Below are 17020 nucleotides of genomic sequence, written 5' to 3'. Positions count from 1 at the left end.
ATGTGGATCAAATATGGGAAGGTGTTTGGGATACAAAGTGGGAGATAGATGCAGAGACCACACTGCAGGAGATCCAGAGACTACTGGTGACTGAGTGCTCCTAAAGCTGAAAGGAGCTAACAAAGGGGTAGTAGCAAGGACGTATTCCAGAGGTGATCCTCAAAGACCAGAGGGTTCAGAAGAGGATGCGAAGCAAATTTTTTAGCCACTCAGAATATCAGTCCCACTAACTCTAACCGCAGTGATAAAGACAACATATCCTGACAGGAAATGTGTGCAACATAAAGAGATTATCATCAGAGGTGAACATCTGCAGCTGATTGAGGTTATTGCTTATAGGAGAGCTACTCTCTGTTGACCACAGTGGAAAAAGGAAAGATATGTGCGAGAGAAGTGGAAGAAAGCATTTGAGAATTCCTCATCTGCACAAGCACAGAAACATTTTGGTTTTCACTTGGCCCCCTCTGCAGCGTCCAACTGCCAAGCCAGCATACTTCTCTATTGCTGTGTCCTCGGGTGTCAGGCAGTCCAACCGAAAGTGCCTAATGCCTTCCCCGGAATGACGTGTCTTCATTTCAGCCTGTGCGTAACTGCCCCGGGTCTTTAAGCCACTGGAGAGATGCCAGCCCACGCGTTGCTGTCTGTCTCTGGGTGATGAACACAGGGCATTTTCAAACCATTCAAAGAACTCTTTTTTTTTTTTTTTTTTTTTTCTTCCTGGGGAGGTTTTTGTTTCAGTGCTCAGACCTGTGTCCTTGCCACCTCAGCAGGCAGCCCCTCTGTCCGTGGGCACACACACACATCGTGTATGCAGAGCTCACAGCTGCCCTCCACCTCGCAGGTATATAGACGCCAAGACTTGCAGCTTTTTGGGGTGCATCCCATTGGCCGTACCAGGAGAATTGTGTCATGACTCAGTGAAGGTTTGTACTTGTATTTCGGATACATAGCCTAGGGCAAGTTGAGCCTGAGGCACTGGAAATCACACAACTCATTGTGTACCTTTTTAGCCTCAGAAACAACAGTTGTAGCTCAATCTACAGATTACCAAAAGCATACGAAATTTTTCTTTACAAATAAAAGCAGTGAATAAGATGTTCTTTTACATGAAAATATCTTTTAAATAACCCAGTTTTTCCTTGTATGTTTGTTTTTTGCCTGCTACTGCAATGTAAAAAAATACAGTTTTAAAAAATATGTTTTCCTGGGCATTCAATTATAGTATTTCTATTGAGCTCAGTAAAGTATCAGCCTCGTCCTTGCACGTGTTTCTGTGTTAATAGTAGGTCTACTGGACTAAGAGCCAAATTGCCTGCATTTATTTCAGTGGAACGACATTGGCAGAAAACTGAGTTACAAACAAGAAAGGGCCAGGAAGATGACCAGAGGGCTGGAGCACCTCTCCTATGAATACAGGCTGAGAGAGTTGGGATAGCTCAGCCTGGAGAAAAGAAAGCTCCAGGGAGACTTTAGAGCAGCTTTCTCCTATGAATACAGGCTGAGAGAGTTGGGATAGCTCAGCCTGGAGAAAAGAAAGCTCCAGGGAGACTTTAGAGCAGCTTTCCGGAGATTTAGATTAGATATCAGGAAGAAATTTTTCACTATGAGGGTGGTGAGACACTGGAACAGGTTGCCCAGAGAAGCCGTGGATGCCCCATCCCTGGAGGGGTTCAAGGCCAGGCTGGATGGGGCTTTGAGCAACCTGGTCTGGTGGGAGGTGTCCCTGCCCAGGGCAGGGGGGTTGGAACAAGATTATCTTTAAGGTGTCCCTTCCAATCTAAACCGTATTATGATTCTATGATCTTTCCTGTTAGTCTCAGGGATGGATGGGCCTGATAAATCAACTGCCCCTTTCTCCTAGAGATGGTCCTACCAACTTGCATAGGCTCACTGGGGAAGACGAGGAATTAGGGAGAGCGAGCTGAGTCAAACTGTTATTGCTGACTCTGCCCAGGCTAGTGCCCCATCTTTTGCAAGCTCTATAATTCCATGATGCAAAACCAAAAGCCAGGTCAATTTTGTTTCCTCGCTCTATTTCACTTTCTAAATGATTTAGGGGAGGCTGTGCCATTGGACTGGCCAAAGAAATTAAATTTTGCAAATCTCTTCAGCGAATCTGGACTTGTCCTGGCTTCCTCCTTCCCTTTAATTCTCTTTTGATTCTTTCATTTTCCCCTTACTCTTTCTCTATATCCTCATTCTGCCTCAGCTGTACTTTTTCATGGAAAAATATTATTTTTCCCAACTCTCAGCACCTCTTTTTGCTCATGACTTGGCCATTCTCAGCTCTTCTGCAAATTACTCTGAATCTTGTGAAAACTATATTGAGGAAATGAGTGATAAAGACAACCAATAAATAATCTTCCAAGTTCCTCTGTATCAAAAAATGCTGAGAAGGCACCATTGCTGCTGCTAAGCTGTGAGACTCAAATACTAAGACAGATGGCAAGACATGTTCTGTCTTGTCCCTGCATGTCTTTCCTGTAAGGCTCACAACCTGGAAAGAACACCTTGGATCTCTTTCCTGTCTACCACCTACATGTACAAAACAATCCTGTTGTAAAAGTCTGCTTTAACAGTATTTGGGGGTTTTGAGGACTTTTCCTTCTCACTAATGTGCTGTGAAAGGTGTCTGGGAGCTTCTTTGTTCTAATGCAGCATGGGATAATCCAGGTGGAACGCACCTCTGGAGGTCATCTAAGCCACCCCATTGCTTAAACATCCAGTTCAAAGTGGGATCGAGTTGCTCAGTGTCTCGTGCAGTCAAGCTTTGCAAACCTCCAAGGATGGACTCTCTCTGAGCACTTGTGCCAGTGCTTGATCAATTCCACTGAGAAAATTTTCCTGGTTGGAAAATTTGTTCTATGGTTAGGAAGCACTTTCTAATTTGAAACACACCTTTCTACTCACAGCTACGTTAGTCCCATGTGTTCATTGGTGTCCTCTCTGGTATTTACACTGCTGACAGGAAGCAGTCTTGGTCCCCTCTGAGGCTTTGTTTTGCTAGATTAAACACAGCATCTGCTTCCCAGCTCCTTTCCAGCACAAAGCTCTCCATCCCTCAGACCACTCTGGGCACCCTTCAGTCTCAGGCCGTCTTTGTTTAACACAGGCAGTCAGCAGCACGAGCAGCAATGGAACGTAGCATCTCAGACATCTTTGAATCAGGGCAGTAAACTTCCTTCTTTTCTGCTGGATATACCCCACCAGACCACCCTAAGACCTCATTAGCAGCACATCCACCGTACACACCAAAGTCCTTCCCTTCCACAGTTATTTCCATCCAGTGCAGCACCCAGATCATGAATTCCTCCCTCTCCATGTACTCATTAACACCCAGCATTGCTCTCCCTTTTAGCCAGCTCTGTGCATACCTAATCCCTGTTTTCTCACAGCTCCCTCATCACTGCATCCCACAAGACTCCATGAAAAGGCTTAAGTGAAATTTCCAGGAAGAAGATGTACGTTTCCTTTGTCTAGGAAATAGCTGGGAGTTTATTGGGCTGACACAACCCAACATTGTAAAGTCATGTTTCATTTTATCTTGTTCACCTCCTAACCTCTACTTGTCCTTTCATCCAAAATTTTCTTGAGAGCTTTGCATACTGTTGCAGCCTACCATGTGCCTGGGTCACTTCCTCTCCCCACCTTCTTAAATAAAGGTCCCGGGTTTGCTTTTCTTCATATGGGTGCTATTTTCCTCATCTGAGATGTCTAAAACTAAGAATACTTCCTACCAGGGCTGTGCTTCCATGTACCAGTCCCTCCAAAATTCACAGGCACATTTTGTCCCACAATAATCCAGAAGTTTTCTGGGAAAATGCTGGACTCGCTGCATCTTGAACAGCAGAGGGGTCAGAAAAATGATGACATGCTTGTGGTCCAAAATGACTTATGAACATCCCAAAAGTGTGCAAAAAAAGACAAACTGAGCAATAGTTGGCAGTATGTTCATAGTTGTGGAGGCAGTAACTTCTTCAACTATATCTCTATTGTCAGAGCTTATCTGCTGGGATCCAAAACGCTGCAAAAGCTCTGCAGTTTCATTTCTGGAGTTACTAGCTGGAAAAACGTTGAGGAGAAGAGGTGAAATCATGAATGAGGAGTTAGCTACAAATAGGCAAGATTTCAACTTCCTTCTAATATCTTTCTGTGTTGAGACACGTCCAGACATCCCAGTTGTGTTATCCTTTTCAATCAGCATTCCCAGCAAAACAGTTACCAGCACTGCTATTATAGTACCCATAACTAAAATAGTTTTGCAATATGGGGAATATCAACAAGATGGATTTTGTTGGCTTCCTCCCAATCTTCTTGAACTCTTCTTGAGCTCTCCTGGAAGTGGCAAAAAAATCTTGGTACAAGAAGTACCTATACAAGAAAATCTTTTTTTTTCCTGTAATCTTTAAGAAATCTACACATAGAAATGGATTTCTAAACAATTTTTAATCTGATACTCCATATTTAAACAGTTTCACTCTCTAGGTTCAAATGCAGTTGTGAATTAAATCCCCAATCCTCTACTCAAAACATACTATAAACTTCCTACCACATGTCAAGTGGAAATTCTGAAATTTCATCCTAGCAATTTAAACCAGGCCTAAGTCTTTCATCTGCTCAGTCCCTTACAAAACCACCATTAAAAAAAACAGCCCATAGCATGACACAAGGGAAAACTGCCAACAATAACCCCAACCTTCTGTTGCAGCTCAATGGTAAGGACACTAAGCTTAAAAGCTAGATTTTGTGGGCACTGCTATTTCTTTAGGAAAAATTGTACCTACACGGTATGAATTTTTAAAAAATTAGATTTATCAGTTGTGTAAACTAACAGTACTGAATAAAATCCAAAAGACTGGAAAGTTAGAATTCAGCAAAGAGAAATGACGCAAACCAGGCAAATGCAAATGGTTATTTGTAACAGGATAAGACTACATTATTTACATAAAACTGACTATTTATTATGCCTAAGCATGATGTTTTACGCCAGGATATCAAATGTCTTTGTTTCCTGGTGCTGTCTTGCTTGCTCAGTCTGTAAAGCTTTCATTTATTTTCAGGAAACATTTAACATATTCCTGCCACGATGCATAAAATTCTGCCTGAGAGAAAGGTACCCATCTACATCCACCAGCTCCATGTGTGCTGGGAAATGTGCGCTGGAGCTAAAGCCTTCAGACAACAATACCTTAAAAAATCCTTTGTCGTAGCAGAGTCCTGGTCCTGCAGACATCCTCATCTGTTTCACAGCTGTGCGGGCACAGTGTCACCAGCAGTGTCACCAGGGTTGCTCAGAGACACGGGGCTAAGCATCTATTTGAAGACCTTCCCCATCTAAGACGACACTGTGAAAGGAGCTGGAGAAAAGGAAATGTGAACAGAGACACTTAAATATCTCAAATTAGCACTCACAACGTGACTGTTGGGTCAACATTTAAGAATAATTCCAGCCACGTGAAGTGCCTGGGGCCGTCACATGGCTCCTTGCGGAGCCAAGGCCGAAATTTTCATTAGACACCATCCCTCTACCAGAGTTTCTCCACTACAAAGTAGAGCGTGACCATAGTTGCTGTCTGTCCCATGGGAGGGAGAAGAACCGATTCCTCCTCACTCTGGGTCTGTAAAACACCATGTTGAGTTTGGGGCAGCTTTGCTGGGAATCAGCTTGAGGGAGCTTGAACCTGAGGGGTAGGAATGCCCCCGGATGGGGAACCAGTCCAGCTCCCCCTCGCTCCTCTCACTGTCAGTACAGCTGACATATAGTATAGGTGACTGTACTGGAGTAACCTATAAATACTGTCTATCACATAGTTATGGATCATAGAATTGTCTAGGTTGGAAGGGACCTTAAGATCACTACACGCTAAACATCACTAACCCATGTCTCTAAGCACTATGTCTGCTCGTTTTTTAAATACCTCCAGGGATGGAGCCTCAACCACTTCCCTGGGCTGCCTGTTCCAATGCTTAATAACCCTTTCAGTGTAAAAATTTTTCCAGATATCCAATCTGAACCTCCCATGGTGCAACTTGAGGCCTGTGACTTGGGAGAAGTGACCGACCCCCCCTGGCTACACCCTCCTTTCAGGGAGCTGTAGAGAGCAATAAGGTCTCCCCTCAGCCTCCTTTTCTCCAGGCTGAACACCCCCAGCTCCCTCAGCCTCTCCTCATAAGACTTACTCTCCAGACCCCTCACCATCTCCATTGCCCTTCTCTGGACCTGCTACAGCACTTCAATGTCTTTTTTGTGGTGAGGGGCCCAAAACTGTACACGGCACTCGAGGTGGGGCCTCACCAGTCCTACTCCCCACGCTGTTCCTGATACAGGCCAGGATGCTGTTGGCCTTCTTGGCCACCTGGGCACACTGCTGGCTCATGTTCAACCCACAGTCGACCAACACCCCCGGCAGTCCCTGGCCCTGAGGCATTTATGTTTGGTGTGTAACATCGTCCTCATCATCCTCGCAGCATTGCTACCCACCTCCAGAGCAAGGGACATCAGGAGCCAATCAGTCTTGAACCAACAACGCAACAATCAGTTACATGTGACCTAAACACATTAAGTTTCTAAATGGCCACCTCTTTAAATATGCCCAGTTTTGGCACAGAAAAATACTCAACATTCTAGACTCTTGTTTCTAATTCACTTTCAAGACAAGAAAGCTGAGCAGCTATCACAGCTGTCCTGCCATTTAGACACACCAAGATCCCGATTTTTTAGAGTATTCCCAGCTAAAAAGGAATATTTTCTCTATCATGTAAATAACTTCTGAATTACTAAAACCATTCCAGATTACTGAAGGGAAGAAAATGAGGGTGATGCAAAACTGTCACTGATTTTTCTTTTGCAAGGCTGCAGAGTAGCCTTGGTTTGTGGTAGTGTAACTTAAGGATGCTTTTCATGTGACCTTTTTCTTCCCAATAAACTCTTGCTTGAGAGTGGCAGGTTAGAAGTGCTAAAGCAAGAAGCAAAAGAGAAAAATAAAATAGGAAAGAGCAGAAGTAGAATAGTTACTTGCAGAAGCTGCTCCAAAGGATTTTGCCAGTGCTTTACCAGGAAAAAAAATAAAATTCTCTGATGCTAACCAAGGAAATAGCATCTCAGGGGTTTTTCAGCCCAGCCCAAGACTAGCACTACCTGAGACTGTCTATACTTTATAGTGCGATGCTGTATTAACACTGAAAGGGAGCCTACCACTTATACACAAAGGAACATTCTAGACAAAAGCTGATTTGAGGGAAAAGACATTTGGGGAAAGAGAAGTTAAGTGCAGTCGGAGGTTTCTGAGGATGCAAAAAGTGTACATAGAAGTAAGGAATTAATAGCAAACTTCAGGAGTATCAAGAGACGTTGCACTGTGGGATTACAGATTCCTACAGATGTCAGGAGGAGCTATTCAGGAAAAGGCCCGTATTAAACCAATTAAAAGTGTTTCAACATACTTTTTTTAAATTAAAAAAAACAATAATCTATTTCAAAATCTTTGAAAAAAGGTATCACTTCTGGCAAGTGGCGACAGGAAAATAATTTCAAAACAAAAGGCTGTCACTCCAGAACACCTGGGATTGCATTTTGGAATTATGAAATGCCGTGGTCCCATTGTGTACATTTTGACATTTAATCATTACAGTCTTCTTGTTACTCCAGGCTATGTCAAGATTAGCAGTGTTTCAGGGACTAACTCAAAGAAAGAAGTGGCAGAACAGGCAGAGTGGCTTTGTACCCTGGCAAAGAATTGTCCTGCGTCAATGCCAAGCAAAGGATTTCAAGCAGATGTCACCTGATGTTTGGGACCAGTAGTTCCTCCTTTTCTGATATGATCTGACTTGTTTTCTTCCTTGTGGTATCTCACAAATATTAGATCTATTTCTTACTGTGCCAGCCTTTGTTCTGATGGCACTACTTTTAGAAAAGTTTTCTCAAAAGTTTAACGAGAAGGAGCTGAGGCTCAGAAAAGTGAACGAATGGTACAGAGAGTAGGAGGGATGGTAGAAGGCATTTCCCACTTTTTATCCATTTGTCTGTCTTTCCTTTTATGTATAAGACAGTGCCAGGTTCATAATGAATTAAAAAGAAGTGTTGCCATTGATTTCACCCTCTTACAGTAATTTTACCATACCACTTAGGAAGTTTTAAAACAGCTTTCCTTCTGTGTGACACCAATCTTTCCCTTTTGAGAAGCATTGCCCTTGTGACCAGTTCTCTGAAACAATACACAAAAATTTGTTCATTATTAACACAATAAGTAAGCCATGAAACATGAAACAAAAAGTAATGGAATTCTAGAAATGTTAAAGGAGCCTCCCACGCATTTTTTTATCATCATCACAAGCCAGAAAATGTCAGCTTTGTTTTGCTGACTGTTTGCAGGCTCCTGATTTTGCAGAGGCACTCAGTAGACCCAAGAGCAATGGAGAGCTCTGTCGAGACCATCTGTCCACACATCAACGCTGCTTTCAAAACCTCTGCTTTCCAGAGGTTAGAAGCTCATGAAATTTGCAATCTAAAGGGTCTTGCAAACCCATCATGTTGCTTAGAAGGAAAAATTGCCAGCTGGGGACTTACCTATTCAGATGGCAAAGCATGCCCTGACAGTGGTTTGTGGCTGCAAAACTCTTCAGCTTGGCTCTCTTCGCTCTTTCATCAGGCACGAGGAGTCCTGTCAACATCAGTGGAGTTACAATGGCATAAAACATGTGTAACGGCTTTCCATGGGCAAAAGGGAGTAAGGCTGCCCAAAAAGACCATTCAGGGAATAGCAAATATGCCAAAACATAATCTGAAATTAAAAGTAGGGGGAGAGACCAAACTCCTCATGAATTCAAGTTTAATTAGCTACTAGCTTTGTCTGTTAGTAAAAAGCAATAAACACGTCAATGTCTTAAACTTTTTTTTTAATCTGGTCTCAAGAGCATGTGCTGCTTTGGCGATGTGAGAGGTGACTTTTATTTTGAGATGAGGTAAAACATTTGTCATGTTCAACGCAAAGCCCACAGAGCCACAGTGATTTTTATTATTTGTTACTGATACAGTCCTAGGAGCTGCATTGCAACTGGCTCCATCATACTGACACAAGCGTCTGGGCAGACACACACTGACTCAGACCACAGAACAGATCCCAATGAAAACTTTTTTTTTTTTTATTAAATTCCTTTGGTGGCTTAGTTTTCAACTAGATCCTCTCCCCGGTCTGACACAGCTGTTCAAACACCAGCACTGACACGCATGGGAGGTGGTGAGAAAAAGTGACTCGTGGCAGGAGTCAGACTACAGACTGGCAGTGACACTCTTTTGGGTAGCATCTTTCCCACATTGATATCAGCCCGTAACAGTTGTGGAACCACATTCCAAATGTCAGGCAGAAAGCAGCAGATTCCACTGAATACGCATGCGGCACCCGGGCTAAAGGGGAGACACAGCACATAACCGATAACTGCACAGCAATATCAAGGAATGTCTTCTATACAACTTTTTAGAAGTCCTTAAAAAAAAAAAAATAGTAGAAAATAAATTTTTGAAAATAGCAGTTTTACAAAATGTATAAAATATGCAACTTCACACCAGAAATTTTGCACAGACTATTACAAACACATAATGAAAACATTGTGAAATGAAACATAAAAGTTTAATATATCCTTTCTTAGAAGTGCCTGTAATTCTGACCAAAGCCTTTGCTCTCTGTTCACATTTGCCAATGCTTACTGTACTCATGGGGAATAAAGAGAATACACTTCACTGCATTCACACAGACATGTTTTGGAAATCTAAGCACTTCAGCCCAACAAGCACAGACAAGCAGTATCAGGAAAAAGTAGACTATAGAAATCCCAAGATTGAGCATTGTTTCATAAAAAGCAATGTAGAAGATCAAAGTAACAGCAGCAGGGAGTGACGCTTGATGCTACAGAGCTAAAGTGCAAAAGGAGATACCCGAAGTCTTCCCTCTCCACACCAGAGTTGCCGTTGTCACACGTAGCTTCGGCCGTAGGGAAGAGCTGGGGGTTTTTCAGACCCAAGCGCTTCAACCAGACTGCTTCTGTTTTTTCACTTTTAACTTTCAGTTTCACATGTATTTTTAACATTCAGCGGGGGAAACGGAGCACATTCTGCGTTTGGGACGAGCGATACCAGGGGACTTTACAGCGAGCAGCACCTGACTGGGGCAGGCAGAGCCACGGTGTTCCCCGGCCGGGCATGGGCAGATCCCCCACCGAGGAAGGGATAAGCGAGAGCCGCTTTGTTGCATGAGCAGCTCTTGCATCAACCTGTAAAAAACTCCAGGGAGAGGAGATTTTTTTCCCCCCTAGGAAAGCAGGCGTCTCTCCTAGGCAACCAGGACCCATTGACGGTGAGGATGCGACACCCAACCCTCCTGGGTTTCACCACAGACACCAGCTCTTCTTTCCAAAAGGCAGCCCACAGAGGAAGCGAGGCCCTCACCCCTGCCCAGGCTTACCCAACAGCTCTGAGGTCAGAGCCCTCCATGGGAATCACTTTCTATTTCTGCCCAAGGGCCAATTTTTTTGTACTATGCATTTGAGCAAACTTCACCTGGAATCCAGGCCAGCGCACCAAGATGGCAGGCGGACTCCTTACTTTCTCTTTCTGACAAGAAATGGTTCACTTTAAGAGGAGGGACTGGAAAATATCTTGGCCAATATTATTCTTAGGAGTCGGGGGACTTTCCTGTAAAGTAGCAAATCTGGGTTCATAATCCTTTTAGATAGGGAAGGGATATGATTCAACATCTCCCACATCCTGGTTGAGCAATCTAAGGAAAAAGCACCAGACCATCTAATTGGCCATCTGAAGGAAAAATCTAGTTGGATCTACACCACTTGAATCCTCTGGTGATGGGACCAAAGTCCTTATAGTCAGACTATACCCCAGGATACTTTTGCTTCAGTAACAGCAGTGTGGGAAGAGTGAAGACTACAGACCCAGCACAACCTATTAATCCTATTATAGTGTGCTGGCACGTAATTAGAAAGGGCTCCCGCTATAGTAAGTAGGTTCCCCTTCACAAATTCTCTTTAGAACAACAAAGGAGTTTGCTAGAACTCACCGAGAGGGGAAGAAAGACGAAAAAAACAAAACCCCAAAGTGTGAGGCACTTTCTGAGTAGTGATATTCAGGTTTCTCAACAAGATTGTAAGGTCAAATGTTGTGACCAAAGTGGCAGACTCCACAGCAGCTCCACCATGTCACTACACGATCCTTGAGCTAGAAAACCTTCATGAAACTGCACAACAGATATTGCAGGCATAGACTGCAGTTTGGTTTTCTAGTTACCCATCTCCTAAGAAAAACTTCCAACACATACAAACTGCTAATGAAATGTTATCTCCTGAAAAGAACGTGCTGAAGCCTTGCATCTGATTCTGGTGATGGAGCTACAGCACTTTTATCAGTGGCCTGTTAAGCCCTCCAACTGGACAGTCTACATGTCTCATTATACTCAGATGGGAGACAAATTACATCTACCTGCACTCAGCTGTATTTCCCTATTCTAAGCTCTGATGTAGAAATAAAGCTCCCTGAAGCATGAGAAAGTAGTATCTCTTGCATCATTTTGCATACAGTGGCAAAAATAACCGCTGATACCACCCAACTTCTGTTCTCAGTACGGAAAGAAACCACTACTATCCAGGAAAAAGTACAAAAAATATCATTTAAGTGACTTGGGTTATGCATAGATAATTTACAACATCACCTGGAAAAGCAGAAAGAGGATGCACGGCTAAATGTCAAACTGAGCGAGACAACAGTCTGATGAAGAGACAAAGGGCACCCCAAAATTAGGCATAATGAGGGTAAACACGTTTTGATCTACAGATGCCTCATTGAGCAACACGTTGAAGTTTTATGTAAGAGTGAAATAGATCCTGTGGTTACTGAATTGAACCGGAGCTGGTGTGCATTCACGAGTGTCATTACTTTATGGATAAACATTGACATCCCTTCAGTTTCCTTTGGCATTGAGCAAGCTTCTCAAAGGGAGAACTTGCTGTTTAAATGCTTTGTAAAACCCAATCTACATCTAATGTACCATGCTAAAATAGCAAACAATAAAGATAAGAAATACTTGTACCACTCAGTACCTCCCATACACTCATGCTCCTCACTGTGTTCTCTTTTCATCTTCGTCATCGTTCCCAGTGACTGAAAAACCTCCCTTTCCTCCTTTGTCATAGAACTTCTCCGAATTTTCATCTGTCATGCTTCAAAGAGAGCTCAAAGGGAAACACGAAGTTCCTTAAACACAAGCGGAATTGACAGTCAATTTATTTTTAAAAGAGGACAGAGATTTTCCATAGAAACACAGCCCAACAAACACAATACCCGTAAAATGGGATCCTTGTCAAAACAGCCTGTGGCCATAGCAGGCAAGGATCACAACCACGCCAGATAACAGCCAGCATGAAGATATCATGCTCGTGAAAGACAAAAGGCCAATTCTCTGCACTGGTGCCTCCCGCAGCCCTATGAGGAAGCATCACCCACCGCACCAGGCACCACTGGCACGCTCCGAGTGCACACCTAGGTCCACTGGCGAGTGTTACAATATTCCCTTTCCTGAGTTAAAATGCCTGCAATCATTTTGATTTGAAGATGTGTCTATTTAAAGTGACCTGTGGCATTCGGATACTCCCCAAGACCAGGACCTCTTTCACCCAGGACTGCACACCTGCCAGCCTGGAAGCAGACTAGAGAAGACCATGGCATGATTTATCTTCTCGAGATTAAGAAGATAAAGCTGAATATCAGGGCATCATTTAAAGCTAACTAATAATTTTTCCTCTAAACCTCCAATTTAGCTTAAGGCATGGAAATTTATGGTGTTTGCATGTCATATACTCAAGCAAATAATTCAAGTCTATTACTACACACCCCAGTCTTGTTTAAAAATGATGCAAGTCTGCCTTTAGGGAAGAAAAATGAGCAATCCACAAGAGTTTTTCACCCAAAAATCCCCAAACAGCTCCGCAGTTCCCTGGCGAACAACCAAGAGAGAAGCAAAGAACATGCAGAGCTGCAGAAGCAAAGGGCCGTTAGTCAAGCGCTCCAGCGCTCTGCCGTGACGTGCAGCTTCTCAAAGCAATGTTTGCTCAGGAGAAACACCAACAGAGGATAGATATTATTGACCTGTTCAACGTGTTCCCTTCAAACACAGCACAGGGCAGCTTGGTTTGACACTGACACATACAGGCTCTCAGCAGAGCCCGTGGCGACCGTTTGTTTGAAAATGCATGGGCAAAAAAAAAAAGTTGCAGTTTTTGAAGCTTGGGATATTTGACGGAGACTGCTGAAGATGATACTAGTAATGCTTTGTACCGTGAAAACTCCAGGAAATGTAGAGGAGAAGCACATAAACATTTACAGACCCTGTAATGTCAGTGCATGCTCAACATCAAGATCCTTAAAATAAACGAGCTCCAAAATGGGTGAAGTGTTCACATCTTGATGGACTATAAAGAACTCATCTCCACCTCTTACAAGATCTGTAGGAACTCAAGATCCCTCATTTCAGACTTTGAGACATTCAACCAAAAATATGCAAGGGGAACCTGGACATCAGCTTTCCACCTCACTCAAGACATCTGGAAGTTATTTGTTTAGTCATTGTCACGATCCCCCTCGAATGGTCCTACCAACAATTGGTATTTTCTTCCACACACAAACTAAAACTTTTACAGAGGAACAGCAAATTTTTAGTTGTATTCCTTCTCTTAGTTGTATTCCTTCTCTTATTACCAACAGTACAATCTGAAGTCATATTCTCCAAACATTAGTGGTTTGTATTACTACTGTAGAATAGTGGAGATTATTAGAAAGAAAAATCAGCCAAACCAAACACACAAATAAATCAGCGGAACATACTGCAGCCCTAGTAATTCTCTTACTTCATTAAAAGACCTTATTTTTCCATCTAGGAATGCCATTTATATAGTCATTTAGTTGACTAGGCATTCGGCAAGCAAGGTCTCCTGCTGCTGCCAGTAGCACTGGGTTTTACCTCTGCTCATGGTGGGGCTCCTTGCAGACATGTGCCCGGTGGCTGACAGAAAAGGGATGACAAGCTTTGACCACGACAGCTCTGCAGTCTGTTGAATTCTTCAGCAACGGTAGCATTTCCATGCTGGTGTCACCCACCTCTCCCAAAAACAGCCTCCTGTCTGCACACCTCCCAGGTTATCAGGGAAAATAGGTGGCACGGGCTTGCTCCCAAGCACAGCAATTCTAGAAGAACCAGAACCTGTTCTGGGATGGGTCTGTGAGTTGCTGGTCCTACAAAACAGTTTGACACGTGGGATGATCCTGGATTGGCTCCCTGGCTATAAACTCACTCTCGGCTGTAACTGGGAGTAATTTCCACGTGTGGACTGTCTGATAAGGAGAGGTTTTTTTATAACATTCAGAACTGGTCCCTCTGCTCCCACAGAAAAGTACAGTAGTAATGCTCATTGCTCAGCCAGAAGAAAAAGTCAGATAAAGACCCAGAATTTCTGAAATCCCACCCAAGGAAAGTTTTGCATGTCAGGATGCAGCCACCTGGCTTGTAGCATAAAAGACAAGAAAAAAAGAACCCTTACAGTGAAATGAAAAACAATAGCAATAAAAGGATAGAAGAGTAAACTGAAGTATTATAAAGATGCTATGCTGGTTCCTCTGTATCTAAAAATTATACCTTAAAGCCTCAGTAATACTATTTAGACATTTTAAAGTACCAACAAGCAAATCTCCTGATCTGTAGCTAACTCATGACCAAATGCAGCTTGGTCAGAGCTTACTAGATTTTGAACAACGTGGCTACTGATGAATCAGTGTAACTCAGCGCAGTACAGTGCGGATTAATTAACCTCCTTTAAGCCTTCCCCAAACTTTCAGCATAGATAGATCAGCGCAAAGTATTTCTTTTATGCACAATACCAATTACAAAAGTGGTTTTCTACACAAAGCTGTCCAGAGTGATAGCAGAAGCATTTTAATGCTATTGTGTAAATTTGAGTTCCTCCTTCCCTTGAATGCTACGCTTTGTCCTAGATTATCAAACTGAGTTTCCAAGGCATTAATGAGCAACTTCCGCTGGGGCACGCAAGTGTACTCTGTACTTCTGAAAAGTCACACAGACAATCACATAAAAGAGTTAAAAAAAAACCCAAAATGCAAAAGGAGACAATAGTAACTGAAGGCTCAGGGACTTTTAGATGAGGAACAATAGTTGAAATTTGTTTTCATTTCACTCGGATGATGTAACTACACACATCACCAAGACTGATCCCTGTATAACAGTGATCAGCACAAAAAGGATCTCCGGACATTGCTAAGGAGCATTTTCATGACACAAGAAGGAAAGGACAACTCATAAAATAAGGTTACAAAATTAAAAATTACAGAACTACAAACAAGACCAACTTACAGAATCCCTGCTGAAAAGACATTATTAAGGAAATCTAGTCTTCTACCAAGCTTTGGTGATTTTAAGAACAGTCAGGATTTTCCCTTGGGTGAGGAAAAGTTTGGGTGTCTGCAGTGACCAGCCTATGAGCCGCCTGGCAGGGGAAGGAAATCCCTCTCCGAGATGTGTACGTCCATGCACTATCAAGAGTTCCCGTCCCTGCTGTACCTGCCCTTGATGCCTATCAGAAGGCAAATACGGGCACTGAGCTCATCAGGGCTGGCTGTTTTAATCCTTTGGCACCTTGCAACAGGATCCTTTAATTTGATACTAGGCAAACATACCATTACTGGTATGCTTTATTCTTACGCCTAACGCCACAGACCTGGTCAGGGAGAGCTAACGTTACAGAAGATTATTGCCAGGGCTCCCCTCTGCCACGCTCAGGGACCTGGGCAGAGACCCATCGCTGCTGTTGAGATTGGCTCTCTCACACGTGTGTTTCAGCACTAACATCTCTCCACTGGGCAAAATCACTGCAGCTGCCTTTCCGCTACTGGCAGAAATGGACATCGAAGATAAAACCAGTAGGACCCTGCTTCTTTCCTGAGGCTCTCTATTCAGGCTGTTCTTAGAAAACGAATTAGCAGTATCTAGGGTTTTTTAAAAGGGACAGTCCAAATGATGACACCCAAGTTCAGTCTCTGTCTCTCTGAACTCTCTTACGCCCTGCGTTCTTGTTCTCCCCACTCTGTGTCCTCATGGGGCAGAATCAAGTCTTTCTCTGCTCTTCCTTACATGAGAAAACAGCACCAATTTAATTAAAAAAAAAAAATAAAATATCTTTTTGGCCAAAATCAGTTCAAGACACTCCAAAAGTTCAATGTCAGCATACCTTGCAGTTTGACTCAGCCCGTGCTCTTCACGCTCGAGGAGCCAAATGGGCACACTTGCCCTGGGTGAAGAGTCCCTCTGTGAAAGGTGAAAATTCCCCCCTCCACTTCCCAGGTAGGCAGAGGAGATAAGGCATCAGATAACGGGGAACTGCCCGGCATTTCCTGCAGCCGCTCTGCTCTCCCGCCGGAGCTGTCGGGGCTGGCTCCAGCCCCTTCCCCGGGCATTTAAAGCGGAGGAACGGGGTGGATTTCACCCTAATCCATGGGGGAGTTCGGAGGGAGAGGGAAAACTCGGGGTTTATACACACGCAGCGCCTAAACGTGCCATTAGTTTCATGTATATAAATAATTAAAATAGATATAGAGATACATATATGAGATGCATATACACAATTCAAAATTTATAAAACGTGTTTAACACGGGAAAATATTGAAATACATGAAAATAGATAAAATATATAAAGAATGTATGTACAGAGGCACGCATGTACTATGATTTCTGAGACTTTTGGTGTGGCTGGAGCTGGCAGGCTCCGAGGCTGCCGGCAGCGGGTCCAGCCCCGACCCCGGTCCCGGGGGTCCAGGTGAGCTATTGGCGGCGGTGAGGGGGGGGCGGGGAGGACCGGAGGGGTCCGGCGTTGCCCGGCCCTCAAGGAGTTACGGTGCAGGAGCAGGATGACTTCATGCCGCTCTCGGCTGCCCCCCCGTCCCCCGTTCCCCCCC

This window comes from Calidris pugnax, unplaced genomic scaffold (genome assembly GCF_001431845.1).
Source record: "Calidris pugnax isolate Ruff unplaced genomic scaffold, ASM143184v1 scaffold11, whole genome shotgun sequence".
Lineage (NCBI taxonomy): Eukaryota > Metazoa > Chordata > Aves > Charadriiformes > Scolopacidae > Calidris > Calidris pugnax.
The sequence above is the reverse complement of the archived record's forward strand: the minus strand, read 5'-3'. Positions refer to the sequence as shown.